Source organism: Hemiscyllium ocellatum, chromosome 46, assembly GCF_020745735.1.
Source record: "Hemiscyllium ocellatum isolate sHemOce1 chromosome 46, sHemOce1.pat.X.cur, whole genome shotgun sequence".
NCBI lineage: Eukaryota > Metazoa > Chordata > Chondrichthyes > Orectolobiformes > Hemiscylliidae > Hemiscyllium > Hemiscyllium ocellatum.
This window is the reverse complement of record NC_083446.1, coordinates 19,294,905-19,315,599: the sequence shown is the minus strand read 5'-3', so window position 1 is coordinate 19,315,599 and position 20,695 is coordinate 19,294,905.

Genomic DNA, 20,695 nt, shown 5'->3' with positions numbered 1-20,695 from the left:
GTCTCTCTATACCCCCGTCTCTCTGTCCCATCCCCGTCTCTCTGTGCCCCCGTCTCTCTGTCCCCTCGTCTCTCCCTACCCCCGTCTCTCTGTCCACACGTCTCTCTGTTCCCCGTCTCTCTGTTCCCCACTCTCTATCCCCCTTTCTGTTCCCCCTCTCTCTGCCCGCCATCTCTGTCCCACTTCTCTCTGTCACCTACTCGATCTGGCACCCCTCTCTCTGTCCCCCCCTCCTCCCTCTCTCCGTGCACCCCTATCTCTGTTCCCTCTCCCACTCTGTTCTCCTCTCTCTGTCCCTCCTCTCTGACCACCCTCTGTCCCACCAGTCTCCCTGTCCCCCTCTCTCTGTCCCCACTCCCTGTCCACCCTCTCCCTGTCCCCACTCTCACTGTCCCCACTCTCACTGTTCCCACTCTCTGACACCTTCTGACCCCTCTCTCTCTCTCCCCCTTGCTCTGCCCCCCTCTCTGTCCTGCTCTTCGCTGTTCCCCCTCTCTGTGCCCCCTCTGCCCTACCACTCTCTCTCCCTCCCTCTCTCTGTTCCCCTCCCTCTGACCCGCCTCTCTTTGCTTCCCCCCTCTCTGTCCTCCCCTCTTTGTTCCCCCATCTCTTTGCCCACTCTCTCTCCACCCTCTCTCTGCCACCCTTCTCTCTCCGTCCCCTTAGTTTGTCTACCCTCTGTCTCTATCCCCCGTCTCTCTGTCCCCTCTGTCTCTGGCACGCACTCCCTCTGTCACACACTCTCTCTGTTCCCCTTCTCTCTGTCCCCATCTCTCTGTCCCTCCTCTATCTGATCTCACTCTCTGTCCACTCCTCTATCTGTCTCCCCTTCTTCTGTCCCCACTCTCTTTTCCCCTCTCTCTCCCACTCTCTCTGTCCACCTTCTCTCTGTCCCCTTCTCTCCATTCCCCCCACTCTCTGTCCCCATTTCTGTCTGTCCCCCTCTCTCTTTCACCACTGTCTATACTCCTCTCTCTGCCCCCTCTTTCTCCATCCCCTCTTTCTGTTCCCCTCCTCTTCCCCCTCTGTCCCCTTCTCTTTACTCCCCTCTCTCTCCCAAACTCTCTCTCTGTCCCCTTTCTCTTTCCGCCACTGTCTGTCCCACCCTCTTTCTCGTCCACCCTCTCTCTCTGTCCCACCCTCTCTGTCAGACCCGCTTCTCTTCTCCACCTCTCTCTAGCCCATCTCTCTCTCTCCCCGTCCATCTCACCCTCTATCGTTGTCCCCCCCTCTGTCTGTCTCACCCTCTCTCTGTTCCCCTTCTCTTTCCCCCCACTGTCTGTCCCACCGTCTCTCTCTTTCCCCCTGTCTCTTCCCCCCTCTCTCTCCCACCCCAATCTCTCTGTCCCCTTCTCTTTCCCCCGCCTCTGTCTGTCCCATCCTCTCTCTATGTCCTCCTTCTCTTTCCCCCTCTCTCTAGACAATCACTCTGTTCCCCATCTCTCTGTCACCCCCATCTCTTTTTCCCCATCTCTCTGTCCCCATCTCCCTCCCCCTCAACTCTCTGTGCCCCATCTCTCTGTCCCCCATCTCTCTGTCCCACCCTCTCTCTCTGTCCCCCCTCTGTCTGTCCCACCCTCTCTCTGTCCCACTTCTCTTTCCCTCCATCTCTCTGTCCCCATCTCTCTGTCCCCCATTTCTCTGTCCACCCATCTCTCTGTCCCCATCTCTCTGTCCCCCCTTCTCTCTGCCCCCCTCTCTATCCCCCCTCTGCCCTCCTGTCTCTGTTACCTCTCTCAGTGCCCCCTCTGTCCCGACCCTCTTCCTGTCCCCCCTCTCCCTGACCCCTGCTCCCTGTCCCCCTCGCTCTGTCCCCGCTCGCTCTGTCCCCTCTCACTCTGTCCACTCTTTCTCTGTCCCCCTCTTCCTGTTCTACTCTTCTCTCTTCCCCCCTCTGTACCCCCCTCTGTGCCACCTTTGTCCTCCTCTCTGTGCCCCCTCTCACCCTGTGCCCCCCTCCCTGTGCCCCCTCTCCCTCTACCCCCTCCCCCTGTGCCCCCTAGACCTGTGCACCCCTCTCCCTGTGCACCCCTCTCTCTTTGCACCTCACTCTCTGTGCACCACTCTCTCTGTTCCCACTCTCTGTCCCCCTCTCTCGCTTTCCCCACTCTCTGTCACCCCTCTAACCTCTCCTCTATGTCCCGCAACTCTATGTCCCCCTCTCTCTCTGTCCCCCTCCCTGTCTCCTCCTCGCTGTCCTCACTGTCTCTGACCCACCTTTATCTGTCACCCAACTTTCCACCCCTCTGACCTCTCCTCTCTGTCCCACATCTCACTGTCCCCACTCCCTGTCTCCTCCTCCCCGTCCACACCTCTCTCTGACCCACCTTTATGTGTCACCCGCGCTCTCTGTCATCCATCTCTGTCCCCCTCTCTCTGTCCCCTCCCTCTCTCTATCCCCTCTCTCAATCCCCCTCTCTCTGTCTCCCCCTCTCTCTGTCTCCCCCCGTCTATCCCCCCGTCTGTCCCACTCTCTGTATACCCTCTCCCTGTCCCCCTTCTCTCTGTCTCCTCCTCGATCTGTCACCCCTATTTCTATGTCCCCCGTCTCTGTCCACCCCGCTCACTCTCTCTGTCCCCCTCTCTCTGTGCCTCCCTCTCTGTCCCCCCTCTGTCCCACCACTCTCTGTCTGGCCTCTCTCTCTCATGTCCACTCTCTCTTGACCCCCACCACTGTCCACCATCTCTTTGCATCCCTCTCTCTGCCCCCTCTCTCTGTCCCCTCCCTCTCTCTGTTCCCTCTCTCATTCCCTCCTCTTTTTGTATCCTCCTGTCTATATCTCCCCCTCTCTCTATCTCCCCCTCTCTCTGTCTCCCCCTCTCTCTGTGTCCCCCTGTCTGTCTCCCCCGTCTGTCTCCCCCGTCTGTCTCACCCCCTGTCTGTCCCCCCGCTGTCTGACCCCCAGTCTATCCCCCTGTCTGTCCCCCCTGTCTGTCACCCCCTATCTGTCCCACTCTCTGTACACCCTCTACCTGTCCCCTTCTCTCTGTCTGCTCCTTTATCTGTCTCCCCTCTCTCTGCCCCCCCATCTGTCCACCCCTCTCTCTCTCTCTGTCCCTCTCTCTGTCCGCTTCTCCTTGCCCCCTCTCTCTGTGTCCTCCCTCACTCTGTCTCCTCTCTCAATCCCTCCTCTCTTTGCATCCTCCTCTCTTTGTATCCTCCTGTTTCTGTCTCACCCTCTCTCTGTCTCCCTTTCTCTCTGTCTCCCCATCTCTCTGTCTCCCCATCTCTTTCTCCCCCTCACTGTCTTCCCCCTGTCTGTCTCCCGACTATCTGTCCCACTCTCTGTCCACCCTCTTCCTGTCCCCTTCTCTCTGTCTCCCCCTCGATCTGTCACCCCTCTCTCTGTCCCCTCTCTCTGTGCATCCCTCTCTGTTCCCCCTCTGTCCCACACTCTCTCTGTTCCCACTCTCTGGCCCCCTCTCATGTCCCCACTCTCTGTCCCCTACTCTTCAACCCCCCTCTGCCCCCAATCTATTTGCCCCATCTCTCTCTGTCCCCTCTCTCTGTCACCCCTCTCTCAGTTAACCCACTCTCTCTGTCCCCCCCCTCTCTATCGCCCTTCTCTTTCCCCTTCTCTCTGTCCGCCTCTCTCTGTCCACCTATCACTGTTTCCCAGTCTCTGTCCCCACTCTCACTGATTCCCTATCTTTGCCCCCCTCTCTCTGTGACCCCGTCTGCCCCACCACTCTCTCTGTCCCCCCCTCCCTGTCCCTTCTCCCTGACCCCTCTCTGTCCACACTATCTCTGTCATCCTCTCCTTGTCCTACTTTATCCCCTTTCTGTCCACCTCTGTCCTCCCAATCTCTCTGTCCCATTCTCTCTGCCCCACTCTCTGTCCACCCCTCTCTCTGTACCCCCTCTCCTTATGCCCCCTCTCCCTGTACCCCCCTCTCCCTGTACCCCCCTCCCTGTCCCCATCTCTCCCTGTCCCCATCTCTATCTGCCCCATCTCTCTGTTCCACACCCTCCTCTGCCCCCCTCTCTCGGCCAGTGTCCCCTCCTCTCCGTCCCGCACCACTCTGTCCGCCCCTCTCTCTTGTCCTGTCTCTCTGGCCCCTCCCTTTCTATCCCCCTCTCTCTCTATCCCTCCTCTCTGCCCTCCACTCTCGTCACCTTTCGCTCCGTTCCCCCTACTCTTCTCCCCCTCTGTCCCATATCTCTTTGCCCACCCTCTCTCTGCCCCCTCTCTCTGTCCCCTCTCTCTCTGTCCACCTATCTCTGTTCCCCACTCTCCTCCGCCTCTCTCTCTGTCACCCCCACTCTCTGTCGCCCCCCCTCTCTCTGCCCCTCTCCCTGGACCCCTCCCTCTCCCTGATTCCCTCCCTCTCTCTGTCGTCCCCTCCCTCTCTCTGTCCCCTAACTCTCGCTGTCCCCACTCTCTCTGGCCCCCTCTCATGTCCCCTCTACTCTTCACCCCCTCTGCCCCAATATCTTTGCCCCATCTCACTCTGTCCCCTCTCTCTGTCACCCCTCTCTCTGTTACCCCCCGCTCTCTGTCCCCCTCTCTCTATCGCCCTTCTCTTTCCCCCTCTCTCTCCGCATCTCTGTCCACCTATCTCTATTTCCCATTCTCTGTCCCAACTCTCTCTGATTCCCTATCTTTGCCCCCCTCTCTCTGTGACCCACTCTGTCCCGCCACTGTCTCTGTCCCCCTCTCACTGTCCCTTCTCCCTGACCCCTCTCTGTCCACACTCTCTTTGTCCCCCTCTCCTTGTCCTACTCTTCTCTCTTCACCCCCTTTCTGTCCCCCCTGTCCTCCCAATCTCTCTGTCCCATTCTCTCTGTCCCCCTCTCTCCCTGTCCACCCCTCTCTGTACCCCCTCCCTGTCCCCCTCTCTCTCTGTCCACCCCTCTCTCTGTCCCCCCTCTCCCTGTCCCCCCACTCCCTGTCACACCCTCTCCCTGTCCCCATCTCTCACTGTCCCCATCTCTCTGCACCCCCCTCTGCCCCCTCTCTCGGCCCAATGTCCCCTCCTCTCCGTCCCGCACCTCTCTGTCCACCCCTCTCTCTTGTCCCTTCTCTCTGGCCCGTCCCTTTCTGTACCCCCTCTCTATCTATCCCCCCTCTGCCCTCCACTCTCGTCACCTTTCACTCTGCGCCCCTACTCTTCCCCCTTCTCTGTCCCATATCCCCTTGCCCACCCTCTCTTTGCCCCCTCTCTCTGTCACCCCTCTCTGTATCGACCTTCTCTTCCTCCTCTCTCTCTCTGCCCCCCTCTCTCTCTTCCAGCTATTTCTGTTCTCAACTCTCCCCGCCCCTCTCTCAGTCACCCCACCTCTCTCTGCCCCTCTCCCTGGTCCCCTCCCTCTCCTTGATCCTCTCTCTCCCTGTGTCGTCCACTCCCTCTCTCTGTCCCCTCCCTCTCTCTGTCGTCCCCCTCTCTCTGTCCCCCTCCCTCTCTCTGTCCCCTCACTCGCTCTTTCGCCCCCCTCTCTCTGTCGCCCCCTCTCTCTCTCGCCCCTCTCTCTCTGTCCCCTCTCTTTCTCTGTCACCCTCCTCTCTGTCACCCTCCCTCTCTCTGTTCCCTCCCACGCTCTTTCGCCCCCTTCTCTCTGTCGCCCCTCCCTCTCTCGCCCCTCTCTCTCTGTCCCCTCCCTGTCCCTGGTCCTCTCCCTCACTCTGTCCCCTCCCTTTCTCTGTCCCCTCCCACTCTTTGCCCACTCCCCCTCTCTGTCGCCCCCTCCTCTCTGTCCTCTCCCTCTCTCTGTCCACTCCCTCTCTCTTACCCCTCCCTCTCTCTATCGCCCCCTCTCTCTGTCGGCCCCCTCTCTCTGTCCTGCACTCTCTGTCCCCCTACCTCTGTCCCACACTCTATCGGGCTCTCCCTCTCCCCCATCTCTCTGTCCACTCTTTCTCTCTGCCCCTCCCTCTCTCTGCACCCTCCCTCTCTCTGTCACCTCACTCTCTCGCTATCCCCTCTCTCTGTCGTCCCCTCTCTCTGTCCCCCCCGTCTCTCCTCTCTCTGTCCACCCGTCTCTCTGCTCCTTCTCCCTGTTCCCCTCCCTCTCTCTATCCCCTCCCTCTCTCTATCCCCTCTCTCTCTATCCTCTCTCTGTCTCCCCTCTCAATCTCTCCTCTCTCGGTATCCCCCTCTCTATGTACCGCCTCTCTGTCCTCCTTCTCTCTGTCCCCTATCTCTCTCTGTCGTCCCCTCCCTCTCTCTGTCCCCTCCCTCTCTCTGTCCCCTCCCTCTCTATCTCGCCCCCACTCTCTGTAGTCCCCCTTCCTCTGTCCCCTCCCTCTCCCTGGTCCCCTCCCTCTCTCTGTCCCCTCATTCTCTCTGTACCCTCCCTCTCTCTGTCGCCCCATTTTCTCTGTCCCCTCACTCTCTCTGTCCCCTGCCTCTCTCTGTCGCCCCCTTTCTCTGTCCCTTCCCTCTCTCTGTCCCCTCATTCTCACTGTCCACTCCCTCTCTCTGTCGCCACCTCTCTCTGTCGTCCCCCTCTCTCTGTCCCCCACTATCTGTCCCCCTATCTCTGCCCCACTCTCTGTCCGCCTCTCGCAGTTCACCCTCTCTCTCTCTGCCGCCTCACTCTCTCTCTATCTCCTCTCTCTGTCGTCCCCCTCTCTGTCCCCCCTCTCTCTGTCCCCCCCTCTCTCTGTCCGGCTCTATCTGCACCCCCGCTCTCTGCCCCCTTCTCCCTGTTCCCCTCCCTCTCCCTATCCCCTCCCGCTCTCTATCCCCTCTCTCTCAGTCTCCCCATCAATCCCTGTTCTCTTTGTATCCCCCTCTCTCTGCCCCCTCTCTCTGCCCCCCTCTCTCTGTCCCCCTCCCTCACTCTTTCGCCCCGCTCTCTCTGTCGCCCCCTCTCTCTCTCGCCCCTCTCTCTGTCCCCTCCCTTTCTCTGTCGCCCCTCCCTCACTGTCCCCTCCCTCTCTCTGTCCCCTCCCTCGCTCTTTCGCCCCCCTTTTTCTGTCGCCCCCTCTCTCTCGCCCCTCTCTCTCTCGCCCCTCCCTTTCTCTGTCGCCCCCTCTCTCGTCGCCCCCTTCTCTCTGTCCCCTCCCTGTCCCTGGTCCTCTCCCTCACTCTGTCCCCTCCCTCTCTCTGTCCCCCTCCCTCTCTCTGTCCCCTCCCTCGCTCTTTCGCCCCCCTCTTTCTGTCGCCCCCACTCTCTCGCCCCTCTCTCTCTCGCCCCTCCCTTTCTCTGTCGTCCCCCTCTCTGTGTCGCCCCACCTCTCTCTGTCCCCTCCCTGTCCCTGGTCCTCTCCCTCACTCTGTCCACTCCCTCTTTCTGACCCCTCCTTCTCTCTGTCGCCCCCTCTATCTGTCGTCCCCCTCTCTCTGTCCTCCACTCTCTGTCCCCCTATCTCTGCACCCATATCTGTGCACCCTCTCCCTGTTCCCCTCCGTCTCTCTATCCCTTCCCTCTCTCTATCCCCTCCCTCTCTCTATCCCCTCTCTCTCAGTCTCCCCCTCTCAATCCCTCCTCTCTTTGTATCCCCCTCTCTGTCCCAGACTATCTCTCTGCCCCCGTCTCTGTGCATCCACTCTCTGTTCCCCTCCCTCTCTCTGTTCCCTCCCTCTCTCTGTCACCCTGTCTCTCTGCCTCCGGCTCTGTGCACCCTCTCCCTATTCTCCTCCCTCTCTCTACCCCCTGATTCTCTCTATCCCCGTCTCTCACTGCATCATCTCTCTGTCTCCCCACCCTATCTCTCCTCTCTCTGTATCCCTCTGTCTCTGTCCCCCTCTCTCTGACCCCCTCTCTCTGTCCTCCCCTCTCGGTTGCCCCCTCTCTATTCGCCCACTCTCTCTGTTACCCCCTCTCTGTTCCCCCGTCTCTGTTCCCCCTCTCTCTGTTCCCCCTCTCTCTGCCCCCGTCTCTATGCACTCTCTCCCTGTTCTCCTCCCTTTCTCTGTCCCCTCCCTCTCTCTGTCCCCTCCCTCTCCCTGTTCCCCCTCCCTCTGTACCCCACTCTCTCTCTGCCTCCGTTTCTGAGCACCCTCTCCCTGTTCTCCATCCTCTCCCTGTTCACCTCCCTCTCTCTGTCCCCTCCCTCTCTACCCCCTCTCTCTGTCCCCCTCACTATTTCTGTCCTCCCACTCCCTGTCACCCTCCCCCGACACTTTTCTGTCCCCTCTCTCTCTCTCCACTCTCCCTGTCCTACTCTTCTCTCTTCTCCCTCCTCTCTGTCTCCCCTCTGTGCCCCTTCTGCCCTGCCACTCTATCTCCACCCTCTCTCAACCCTCCCTATCTCTCTCTCTGCAGCCCCTCTGCCCCCACACTCTCTGCCCCCCACACTCTCTGCCCCCCACACTATCTGACCCCCACTTTCTGCCCCCCACTCTCTGCTGTCCCCACTCTCTGTCGTCCCCCACTCTCTGCCCCCACTCGCTGTCCCCCACTCTTTGTCCCTCACTATCTGTTCTTCCTCTCTCTCTGTCCCCCCTCTCTGTCCCCCCTCTCTCTCTTTCCCCGCCTCTCTGTACCCCCTCTATGTCCCCCCATTTCTGGTCTGTCCACCTGCCTCGGGTCCCCCCTCTCCGTTACCCCATCTCTGTCCCATCTCTGTCTGACCCTCTCTCTCTGTCACCCCTCTCTGTCCTCCTCTCTCTGCCCCCTCTCTCTGTCCCCTCTCTCTGTCCCCTCTCTCTATGTCCCCACTCTGCCCTCCTTTCTCTGTTACCCCTCTCTCTGCCCCCTTCTCTCTCTCCCTCTCTCTCTATCCCTGTCTCTCTCTGTCTCCCCTCCGCTCTGTCCCCCATCTCTGTCCCATCTCTGTCTGTCCCCCTCTCTCCGTAACCCCTCTCTGTACTCCTCTCTCTGTCCCATCTCTCTCTGCCCTCCTCTCTCTGTCACCCCTCTCTCTGTTAACCCCCTCTCTCTGTCCCCCCTCTCTCTATCTCCCTTCTCTTTCCCCTCTCTCTGTCCACCCATCTCTGTTTCACACTCTCTGTCCCCACTCTCTTTGATTCCCTATCTTTGCCCCCCCTCTCTGTGATCCCCTCTGTCCCGCCACTCTCTCTATCTCCCCTCTCCCTGCCCCTTCTCCCTGACCCCTCTCTGTCCACACTCTCTTTGTCCCCCTCTCCTTGTCCTACTCTTCTCTCTTCACCTCCTTTCTGTCCCCCTCTGTCCTCCCAATCTCTCTGTCCCATTCTCTCTGTCCCCTTCTCTCCCTGCCCCCTCCCTGTCCCCCTCTCTCTCTTTCCACCCCTCTCCCTGTCCCCATCTCTCCCTGTCCCCATCTCTCTCTGCCCCATTTCTCTGTTCCCCCCGCTTTCTGCCCCCCTCTCTCGTCACAGTGTCCCTACCTCTCCGTCCCGCACCTCTCTGTCCGCCACTCTGTCTTGTCCCCTCTCTCTGGCCCCTCCTTGTCTGTCCCCCCTCTCACTCTATCCCCCTCTCTGCCCTCTACTCTCGTCACCTTTCGCTCTGTCCCCCCTACTCTTCCCCCCTCTCTGTCCCATATCTCTTTGCCCACCCTCTCTCTGTCCCCTCACTCTGCCACCCCTCTCTCTATCGCCCTTCTCTTTCCCCCTTATCTGTCCCCCTCTCTCTCTGTCCATCTATCTCTGTTCTCCACTCTCCCCCGCCCCTCTCACTGTCACCCCCCTCTCTCTGTCGCCCCCCTCTCTCTGACCCTCTCCTTGGTCCCCTCCTTCTCCCTGATCCCCTCCCTCTTTCTGTCCCCCCTGTCCTGCGCTCTATGCCCCCCCACTCTCTGCCCCCTCTCCCTGTTCCCCTCCCTCTCTCTATCCCCTCTCTCAGAGTCTCCCCCCTCTCAATCCCTCCTCTCTTTGTATCCCCCTCTCTCTGTCCCCTCCCTCTTCTTGGTCCCCTCCCTATCACTGTCCCCTCCCTCTCGCTGGTCCCCTCCCTCTATCTGTCTCCTCACTTTCTATGTCCCCTCCCTCTCTCGGTCGCCCCATTCTCTCTGTCCCCTTCCTCTCTCTGTCCCCTTCCTCTCTCTGTCGCCCCCTTTTCTCTGTCCTCTTCCTCTCTCTGTCCACTCTCTCTCTCTGACCCCTCCCTCTCTGTCACCCCCTCTCTCTGTCGTCACCCTCTCTCTGTCCTCCAATCTCTGTCCCCCTATCTCTGCCCACGCTGTGTCCGGCTCTCTCTCTCCCCCATCTCTCTGTCCACTCTTTCTCTCTGCCCCCTCTCTCTCTGCGGTTTCTCTCTCTCTGTCACCTCACTCTCTCTATATCCCATCTCTCTATCGTTCCCCTCTCTCTGTCCCCGCTCTCTCTCTTCCCCCTCTCTCTGTCCGGCTCTATCTGCCCCCCCCCACTCTCTGCCCCCCCTCCCTGTTCCCCTCCCTCTCTCTATCCCCTCCCTCTCTCTATACCCTCTCTCTCAGTCTCCCCATCAATCCCTCTTCTCTTTGTATCCCCGTCTCTCTGTCCCACCTCTCTCTGTACCCCTATCTCTGTCCACCCCTCTCTCTGCCCCCCTCTCTCTGCCCCGTCTCTGTTCCCCCTCTCCCTGTTCCCCTCCCTCTCTCTATCCCCTCCCTGTCTCTATCCCCTCTCTCTCTATCCTCTCTCTGACTCCCCTCTCAATCTCTCCTCTCTCGGTATCCTCCTCTCTATGTTCCCCCTCTCTGTCCTCCTTCTCTCTGTCCCCTCCCTCTCCGTGGTCCCCTCCCTCTCTCTGTCCCCTCCCCGTCTCTGTCGCCCCTCTCTCTCTGTCCCCTCCCTCTCTCTGTCCCCTCACTCTCACTGTCCCCTCCCTCTCTCTGTCGCCCCCTCTCTCTGTCGTCCCCCTCTCTCTGTCCCCACCTCTCTGTCCCACCCTCTCTTTGTCCCCCTCTCCCTGACCCCCCCTCTCTGTCCCCCTCTCCCGGTTCCCTTCCCTCTCTATCCCCTCTCTCTCAGTCTCCTCCCATCAATCCCTCTTCTCTTTGTATCCCCCTCTCTCTGTCCCCCCTCTCTCTGTCCGCCCCTCTCGGTTCCCCCTTTCTATTCCCCCTCTCTCTGTTCCCCCTCTTTGTTCCCCCGTCTCTGTTCCCCCCTCTCTCTGTTCCACCTCTCTCTCTGCCCCCATCTCTGTGCACTCTCCCCCTGTTCTGCTCCCTTTCTCATTCCACTCCCTCTCTCTGTCCACTCCCTCTCTCTGTTCCCCCTCTCTCTGTTACCCCCCTCTCTGTCCCCCCTCTCTCTGTCCCCCACTCTCTCCTGCCCCCGTTTCTGAGCACCCTCTCCCTGTTCCCCACCCTCGCCCTGTTCACCTCCCTCTCTCTGTCCCCTCCCTCTATCTGTTCCCCTCTCTCTCTGCCCCCGTCTATGTGCACTCTCTCCCTGTTCTCCTCCCTTTCTCTGTCCTCTCCCTCTCTCTGTCCCCTCCCTCTCTCTGTTACCCCCTCACTCTGTCCCCCTGTCTCTGTCGCCCCTTCTCTCTCTGCCCCCGTTTCTGAGCACCCTCTCCCTGTTCCCCACCCTCTCCCTGTTCACCTCCCTCTCTCTGTCCCCTCCCTCTCTCTGTCCCCATCCCTCTCTCTGTTCCCTCTCTCTCTGCCCCTCTCTCTGTCCCCCTCACTCTCTCTGTCCTCCCACTCCTTGTCCCCCTCCCCGACCCCTCTCTGTCCCCTCTCTCTCTCTGTCCGCTCTCCCTTTCATACTCTTCTCTCTTCCCCCTCCTCTCTGTCCCCCCATCTGTGTCCCCCCATTTCTGGTCTGTTCACCTGCCTCGGGTCCCCTCTCTCCGTTACCCCATCTCTGTCCCATCTCTGTCTGACCCTCTCTCTCTGTCACCCCTCTCTGTCCTCCTCTCTCTGCCCCCTTTCTCTGTCCCCTCTCTCTGTACCCTCTCTCTATGACCCCCTCTGCCCTCCTTTCTCTGTTACCCCTCTCTCTGCCCCCCTCTCTCTCCCTCTCTCTCTATCCCCGTCTCTCTCTGTCTCCCCTTCGCTCTGTCCCCCATCTCTGTCCCATCTCTGTCTGTCCCCCTCTCTCCGTAACCCTTCTCTGTACTCCTCTCTCTGCCCAATTTGTCTCTGCCCCACCTCTCTTTGCCCCCCTCTCTGCCCTCCTCTCTCTCTGTCACCCCTCTCTTTGGTACCCTCCTCTCTCTATCCCCCCTCTCTCTATCTCCCTTCTCTTTCCTCCTCTCTCTGTCCGCCTCTCTGTCCACCCATCTCTGTTTCACACTCTCTGTCCCCACCCTTTCTGATTCCCTGTCTTTGCCCCCTCTCTCTGTGACCCCCTCCGTCCCGCCACTCTCTCTGTCCCTCCTCTCCCTGTCCCTTCTCCCTGACCCCTCTCTGTCCACACTCTCTTTGTCCCCTCTCCTTGTCCTACTCTTCACTCTTCACCCCCTTTCTGTCCCCCTCTGTCCTCCCAATCTCTCTGTCCCATTCTCTCTATCCCACTCTCTCTGTCCCCCCTCTCCCTGCCCCCTTCTCCCTGTCCCCCTCTCTCTCTTTCCACCCCTCTCTCTGTCCCCCCTTCCCTGTCCCACCCTCTCCCTGCCCCGTTCTCCCTGTCCCCATCTCTCCCTGTCCCCATCTCTCTCTGCCCCATTTCTCTGTCCACTCCTCCTTTCTGCCCCCCCCTCTCTCGGCCCAGTGTCCCCTCCTCTCCGTCCCGCACCTCTCTGTCCGCCCCTCTGTCTCGTCTCCTCTCTCTGGCTCCTCCCTCTCCGTCCCCCCCTCTCTATCCCTCCTCTCTGCCCTCCACTCTCGTCACCTTTCGCTCTGTCCCCCCTACTATTCCCTCTCTCTGTCCCATATCTCTTTGCCACATTCCCTCTGTCTCCTCACTCTGTCACCCCTCTCTCTATCGCCCTTCTCTTTCCCCCCTCTATCTGTCCCCTCTCTCTCTGTCCATCTATCTCTTTTCCCCAATCTCCCCCGCGCCTCTCACTGTCAGCCCCCTCTCTTTGTCGCCCCCCTCTCTCTGACCCTCTCCCTGGTCCCCTCCCTCTCCCTGATCCCCTCCACCTTTCTGTCCCCTGTCTCTGTCCCGCTCTCTCTGCCCCCACTCTCTGCCCCCCTCTCCCTGTTTCCCTCCCTCTCTCTATCCCCCCTCTCTCAGTCTCCCCCTCTCAATCCCTCCTCTCTTTGTATCCCCCTCTCTCTGTCCCCTCCCTCTCACTGTCCTCTCACTCTCTCTGTCCCCTCCCTCTCGCTGGTCCCCTCCCTGTATCTGTCTACTCACTTTCTCTGTCCCCTCCCTCTCTCTGTCGTCCCCCGCTCTCTGCCCCCACTATCTGTCCCTCTATCTCGCCCCTCTCTCTCCGCCTCTCCCTGTCCCCCTCTCTCTGTCCACTCTCTCTCTGCCCCTTCCTCTGTCTGCGCCCTCCCTCTCTCTGTCCCCTCCCTCTCTCTCTATCCCGTCTCTCTGTCGTCCCACTCTCTCTGTCCCCACCTCTCTGTCCCACCCTCTCTCTGTCCCCCACTCTCTGACCCCATCTCTCTCCACCTCTCCCTGTTCCACTCCCTCTCTCTTTCCCTTTCCTCTCTCTATCCCCTCTCTCTCTGTCTCCCCCTCTCAACTCCTCCTCGCTTTGTATCCCCCACTCTCTTTCTGCACCGTCTCTGTGCAACCTCTCCCTGATCCCTCTCTCTCTCTGACCCCTCCCTCTCTCTGTCCCCCTTCTCTCTCTGCCTCCGTTCTGTGCACACTCTCCCTGTTCCCCTCCCTCTCTCTATCCACTTCCTCTATCTATCCCGTCTCTCTTTCTGTCCTCTCTGTCTTTCCTCTAAATCTCTCCTCTCTCTGCATCTCCCTCACTCTATCCCCCTCTCTCTTCCCCCTCTCTCTGTTTCCCCAATCTCTCTGTTCCCCCTCTCTGTTCCCCACTCTCTCTGTCACCCCCTCTTTCTCTCCCCCTCTCCATTTCTCCCCTCTCTGTTCCCCCCTCTCTGTTCCTCCACTCTCTCTGTTCCCCCACTCTCTGTTCCAACTCTCTCTCTGCCCCCGTCTCTGTGCAGCGTCTCCCTGTTCTCCTCCCTTTCTCTGTCCCCCTCTCTCAATGTCCCCTCCCTCTCTGTGTTACCCCTCTCTCTGTTACCCCCTCTCTCTGTCCCCCTCTCTCTGTTCCCCACTCTCTCTTGCCCCTGTTTCTGTGCACCCTGTCCCTGTTCCCCCCTCTCCCTGTTCACCTCCCTCTCTCTGTCCCCACCCTCTTTCTGTCCCCACCCCTCTCTCTGTCCCCTCTCTCCCTGTCTCCCTCTCTCTCTGCTCCCTCGCTCTGTTCCCCACTCCCTGTTCCCCCTCCCCCTGTCCCCTCTCTGTCCCCTCTCTCTCTGTCCCCTTGCTCTGTCCCCCCTCTGTCCACTGTCTCTCTGTCCCCTCTCCCTGTCCTACTCCTCTCTCTTCCCCCATCGCTGTCCCCCCTGTGATCCTTCTGTCCTGCCACTCTATCTCCACCCCTCTCTCAACCCTCCCTCCCTCTCTCTGCCCACCCTCTGCCCCCACACTCTCTGCCCTCCCACACTATCTGCCCCGCACACTATCTGCCCCCAATTTCTGCTCCTCCCACTCTCTGCCGTCCCCACTTTCTGTCGTCCCCCACTCTCTGCCCCCACTCTCTGTCCCCCACACTCTGTCCCACACTATTTGTTTCCCATCTGTCTGTCCCCCCCTCTCTGTCCCACACCTCTCTCCCCACCTCTCTGTCCCCTCTCTCTCTTTCCCCGCCTCTCTGTTCCCCCCATCTATGTCCCCCCATCTCTGGTCTGTCCTCCTGCCTCGGGTCACCCCGCTCCTTTACCCCATCTCTGTCTGACCCTCTCTCTGTGTCACCTCTCTCTGTCCTCTTCTCTCTGCCCCATCTCTCTCTGTCTCCCCTCCGCTCTGTCCCCCATCTCTGCCCCATCTCTGTCTGTCCCCCTCTCTCTGTCACCCCTCTCTGTACTCCTGTCTCTGTCACATCTCTCTCTGCCCCATCTCTCTTTGCCCCCCTCTCTGTCTCCTCTCTCTGTTACCCTCTCTCTCTGTCCCCCCTCTCTGTCCCCTCTCTCTGACCCCCATCTCTTTGCCCCTCACTTTATCTCCCCTCTCCCTGTCACCCCAATCGCTCTACCCCTTCTCTCTGCCGCCCTTCCCTCTCTATCCCCATCACTTTTTCGCCCCTCTCTCTGTCCCCCTCTTTCTCTCTGCCCCCCACATATTCTGATATTAGGTGTCTCAGAGGCCTTTAGGACAACAAAAAAGCCTCAGTGGTCCATCAGGTGTGTACTGTAAAGAAATCTCCCAGCTAACTATTCTAATCCAATTTTCCAGCACTTAGCCCATAGACCCGTCGGCCTTGGTATTGCAGTAATATCCCTTCACCAAACCTTAAATGTTTTCAGGAATTCTGTGTCTCCCACCCTTATCGACAGTGAGGTTTAGTGCAACTGTTGCTCGATGACGACATCACCCACAGGAACACAGAGCAGCTGGGTCTGTCGAAACCGGAGATCGCCCACACATTGGGAAGGATGGCAGGGTCCCTGAGAGGAGGCATAGGAGATTTACCAGAATGTTTCAAGGAATGGGGGATTTTTGCTGCATGATTACGGTTTTATCACATTAGTCTTTCATGTGACATGGATATTGCAAATACACATCAAAAATAGTCATCTACAATAGATGGACTCTCCTTCTCAAACTCTTCCCTTGACTGGGCTGGGGAAACCTTCAGGTTAAACCACCACCAGACATCTCTCCCTAATGAGAGCAGCCGCCGTATGGTCTGGTAGGACAATGATGACTTTAACTTTTAGACAGTGATGCCGCTGTGACTCGGGGGTGGGAGAGGGAATGCTGAAGGTGGTGGATGGGACTCGTCTCAGGCACAGTGCTTTGTCCAGGAGGATGTTGACTTTCTTTAATATTGTTGGGGACTGCACTGATGCAGGCAAATGGAGAATGTTCCAACACAATCCTGATGTGTACCTGAGAGATAGCAAACAGACATTGGGGAATCAGGGGTTTGAAGAAATTGAGATTGTTCTCCTAGTAGCAAAGGAAATTGAGGTTGAGCTGTGATAGAGGGGTTTACAAAAGATATATATTAGGATGATAAACCTTACACTCATCAGCTCATCATAAAAGGATTACAGGAGACATACTGAAGATTTGGGGGCGATGTATTGAGAGAATGGGGTGATTCAAAGGAGAACTTCTATGCAGCAAATGGGAATGAGTTGGAACTTAATACTTTCACACAATGCGAAATCCAAGTCCAGTTAAATTGAGTAATTCTGTCAGAGTTTGGCGTTACAATTACTGAGATTGCCATCTGAATGTTCACTTGTCGTATCCTGTAATACAAGTTTATAAAATTAGTCACTGTCAGTTCAGGGTAGAACCTCACACCATCCCCTCCTCCTGGCCCAGGATGACTGTACACATTACCCCCTGTGGAGACCAGCAGTCAGTCAACTTAGGGGCCAGTCTATGTGGGTTTCTATGAATTTCCACCTTGGGACTTCATGTGACTGAACAGGGCAGATCTTTGACACATGGGACAGAATGTTCCATGAGTCAGTGAGATGCGGAGAGCAGGCTTTGCTTCCTTTTCTTTCCTTCCATGCTGCCTCATCAATAAGACATGGGGTGGGAATGGCTCATGCAGCTTGAGGGTCAAGTTGTCTCCATTCTGACCAATGGGCAGCAACCTCTTCCCAGTCATTCCAAAGAGTATCCCGAAAAAGACAGCAACTGAGCATGCTTCCCACTGCCCACAGCTCCCAGTGAACATTTAGAAGGATTTATGGGGGAGGGGTGTCTCCTAGACAAGGCACAACAGTAAAGTTCTCAGAGTATTATAAAGCGAGATATTGATAGGAGAAGTGGGCAACAAGTTGTCAAATGGCAAATAACTTGGGATATTGTGAAGCTGCTCATTTTAAAAGAGATAATAAAAGAACAGAGGACTATTTAAATGGAGAAAACTGTCGAAAGCTGCACCACAAATGGACTGGAGGTAATTGTGCAGGAAACAGAAAGCTAGCAGCCAGTTACAACAGGATACCAGGCGAGGAAATAGAATGCTGTTCCTTATTTCAAGGGATTTGCAATATAGGAGATGGAGTCTATACCTTCGGGCAACTGTGCAATGTGCTGGTGACACCACATCTGCAGTAATGAGAGCAGTTTTCGTTCATTTATTTAAGATAATATATTACTTTATTGGAGGCATTTCAGAGAAAATGCACGGAGATGATCCCTGGTTTGGAGGGATTATGAATAAGTTGGGAATCTACTCACTGGATTTTGGAAGAATGAGAGGTGATCTCATTGAAACATATAGGATTTTTAGGGAGTTTGGCAGGGTAAATACTGAGAGGATGTGACCCATCATGGGGGAGTCTGGAACCAGATTCTGGGTCAGTTGCTGAATCAAGGGTTCTGTTTCAGAATCAGCATGTTTAAGGCAACATCGACACGGGAAAGGGGTTTCAGTAGCAATGGAGCTGGGGTGAGGTGGAGACCAGCAACATTTAAGAGATTGGAATTCCTGGTGTTTGTGAATGTGTAGATGTTTGATCAGAAGATCACCTTGGGGTCAGATATGAAGAGCAATATTGTGAAGAGTGTGGTTATGTCTCAGCTAGTTCCCAGTGAGAGGGAGGGATCAGCAATAAGGGAAAGTAATTTGAAATAGCAACTGAAGGCAATGGTTTTAGCCATCACAATGTTTCATTGGAGGAAATTGCAGCTAATCGAGTAGTGGAAGCATGGTAAGCATTTTGGTAACTGAGTAACAGTGGATCAAAGGAGAGGGATGATGGGGAGGGAGAGCTGGGCATTGACAGTGTACACGCAAAACCTAACAGTGCTTTTGGAAGATGTCATTTCGTGGTAGGACGTAAGGAAGATACAGGAGGTACCAAGGATAGATCCCGGAGGGACACCAAATACAAGGAATTCAGAAAGGAAAGGGAGAATGGAGATGGAGCAGGATTTTCCAACTACGATGATGTCAAATATTAAGTTTTAACAGAATGAGTGAGAAGAACATAACCAGAAAAGGCAGACAGACAGAACAAGGACAGATATCTGTGAATTGTTGTGGTGGTTGTGGGGCGGGGCGGGGGGTGGTTGTCGCAAGCAGGAGAACGAGACAGAGATTTGGAATGCCTATGATTTAGCTAGAAGGGGGTAAAAGGTCAGGATGAGCTCGAATAAGGCTTGACAAGAGACTGGAAAAAGATGTTAGTTTAGGACTAAAATGAGGACCACCATCTGAGGCAGTTTGGCTCAATGGATTAGTGAAAGGGCGGGAGGCAGAAGATTCGATTGAATCAATCTATGTACTCCTCACTCTTGGTGTTGGATGGGAGGATTGAAATCCCACCTCGGATTGAAGTCACGAAAAAAGTCTGGAATGAAGAATCTACTCGTTGCCATGGAACCATTGGGGATTGTTTCTGCCATTGACAATGTCCTTGAGGGAGAGAAACCTGACAATGGCCAATCAAATCACTCATTATGTTAATCACTACACAGTCTCAACAAAGGAATGAGACTGGTTGGACCACATTACATCTAGCAATTCACTGGAAAATATAACCACACAATCAGCCCTCTTGACCCCTGCAAATTCCGCCTCACTGTAGGCCAAAAACAGCAGCAGAACGGTACTCCAGCCCAATCTAAAATCTCATGAAGTGATGGAAGGTGTCATCAAAAGTGCTGTCAAGCAGCACCTGCTCAGCAATAACCTGCTCAGTTACGGGCAGTTTGGGTTCTGCCAGGGCCACTCAGCTCCTGACCTTGCTACAGACTTGATTCACAAACTGACAAACAGCTGAATTTCAGAGGTGAGGCGAGGGTGACACCCAATCCCATTCCAAGACCACTATTTGGACTTCAGTGATATCACCTGATCTCAGCTCATTTGCTGAAAATCTCATTCATTCCTTTTGTTAACTCTAGATTTAAGTATCTTAACCCACTCCTTGCCAGCATCCCACATTCAACCTCCTATAATCACAAGAATATTGAAAACTCTATTGCCCAAGTTCTAATTTGTACTAAAACTTGCTGATCATCAAAAGGCTCAAATTTATCAGCAACAATTTACTTTCGCACCCTTGTTTTAAATCCTGGCTGTAATCATTCCTATCTCCCTGCACCACACACCCTTTCATATCTCAATAACTCATTTCAGTTCAGACTCCCAATGAGTCATGTATTTATGAGTTCACCTGTGGCTGTTTCCATAGCTTCCAAGGCAACATGGTCTGGAATTCCCACGCTAACCCTCTAAGATCTGCTTTCATCCTTTAAGGCATTCCTGAAAAAAATTGTTTATTTTGCAATGGTTTTGGTCACCGGACATAATATTCTCCATCTGTGGCCTTATGTCAAAAGTTCTAGATAATATTTTTGTGAAATTAGAAACATGTCGATTTGTACAGATATCTTCCACTCTTCACTATCACTGAGTGAATAATCTGTGACATCTCTTACCCAACCACGTTGTGGGAGCACCTTCACAACACAGACTGCAACAGTACGAGGAAGTCAAACATCACCTTCTCAACGGGCAACAGGACTTTGGCATTGATCACTTCTGTGGAAGGAGAAATACAGTTGATGTTTTAGGGAGTGCAATATGAGTTACATGGAATGAAAATGGTGCAGAATTTGATAATCAGAAATGGAAGGTAAATCCACTCGCTTATTGGAAAAAACGAATTCTTGACTGTCAAATATATTGTGGAAAAAATAATCTGACATTCGAGCAGCATGTGGTCAGGAGCCAGGCAGCAGTGCATAATCTATTGACAAAAGGTCTGTGAAAACAATAGCAAAATACTGCACAGAGTAAAAGTACACCCATGAGAGACTGAGGAAGCCAGATAATGAACAATGGACATCAGGAGCCCAGAGGTGAACCAGAGCAATGTTCACTTTTATGATCCCACAGTCGAGTTGTCTAGCACAGAAACAGAATTCTTCAGTCCAAACTGTCTATGACAACAAGATACCCTAACCTAATCACTTCTCATTTGCCTGCACTTGGCCGACTTCCCTCTGAACACTTCCTATTCAGATGCCTTTTAAATGTTGCAATTTTACCAGCCTCCACCACCTGTTGCATGAAAGAGTTGCCCTTTAGGTCCCTTTTGAGTTTTCCCTCTCACCCTAAAACTATATACTCAAGTTCTGTTCTCCACAAACCCGGGTAAACACCTTGTCTATTTATGCTATCCATGCCCCTCACAATTTTATAAACCTCGATAAAATCACACCTCAGCCTATGACACTCCAGGGAAAATGGCCCCAGCTTTTTATGCCTCTCCCCACTACTCAAATCCTCCAACCCTGACAACATTCTTGAAAATCTATTCTCGAGTCCTTCATGTTTCAGTGCCTCCTTCTGATAAGAGGGAGACCAGAATTGCACACAATATTCCAAAAGTGGCCTAACCAATGTCCTGTCCAGCTCCTTTACTCAATGCTCGCATCAATAAAGGGAAGCATATCAAACATCTTCTTCACTACCCTATCTACCTATGACTCTACTTTCAATGAACTCTGAACCTGCACTCCAATGTCTTCTTGATCAGCAAGACTCTCCAATATTTTACCATTCAGTATACGAGTGCTGCTCTGATTTGTTTTTCTAAAACGCAGCACCTCACGTTTATCTAAATTAAACCCTATCTGCCACTCCTCAGTCCAGTGGTCAATCTGATCAAAGCACATTGTACTCTGAGATAACCTTTTCCACTATTCACAATACTTTCAATTTTGGTGTCACCTGCAAATATACTAACTGTACCGTCTCTGTAAAAAAAAAATT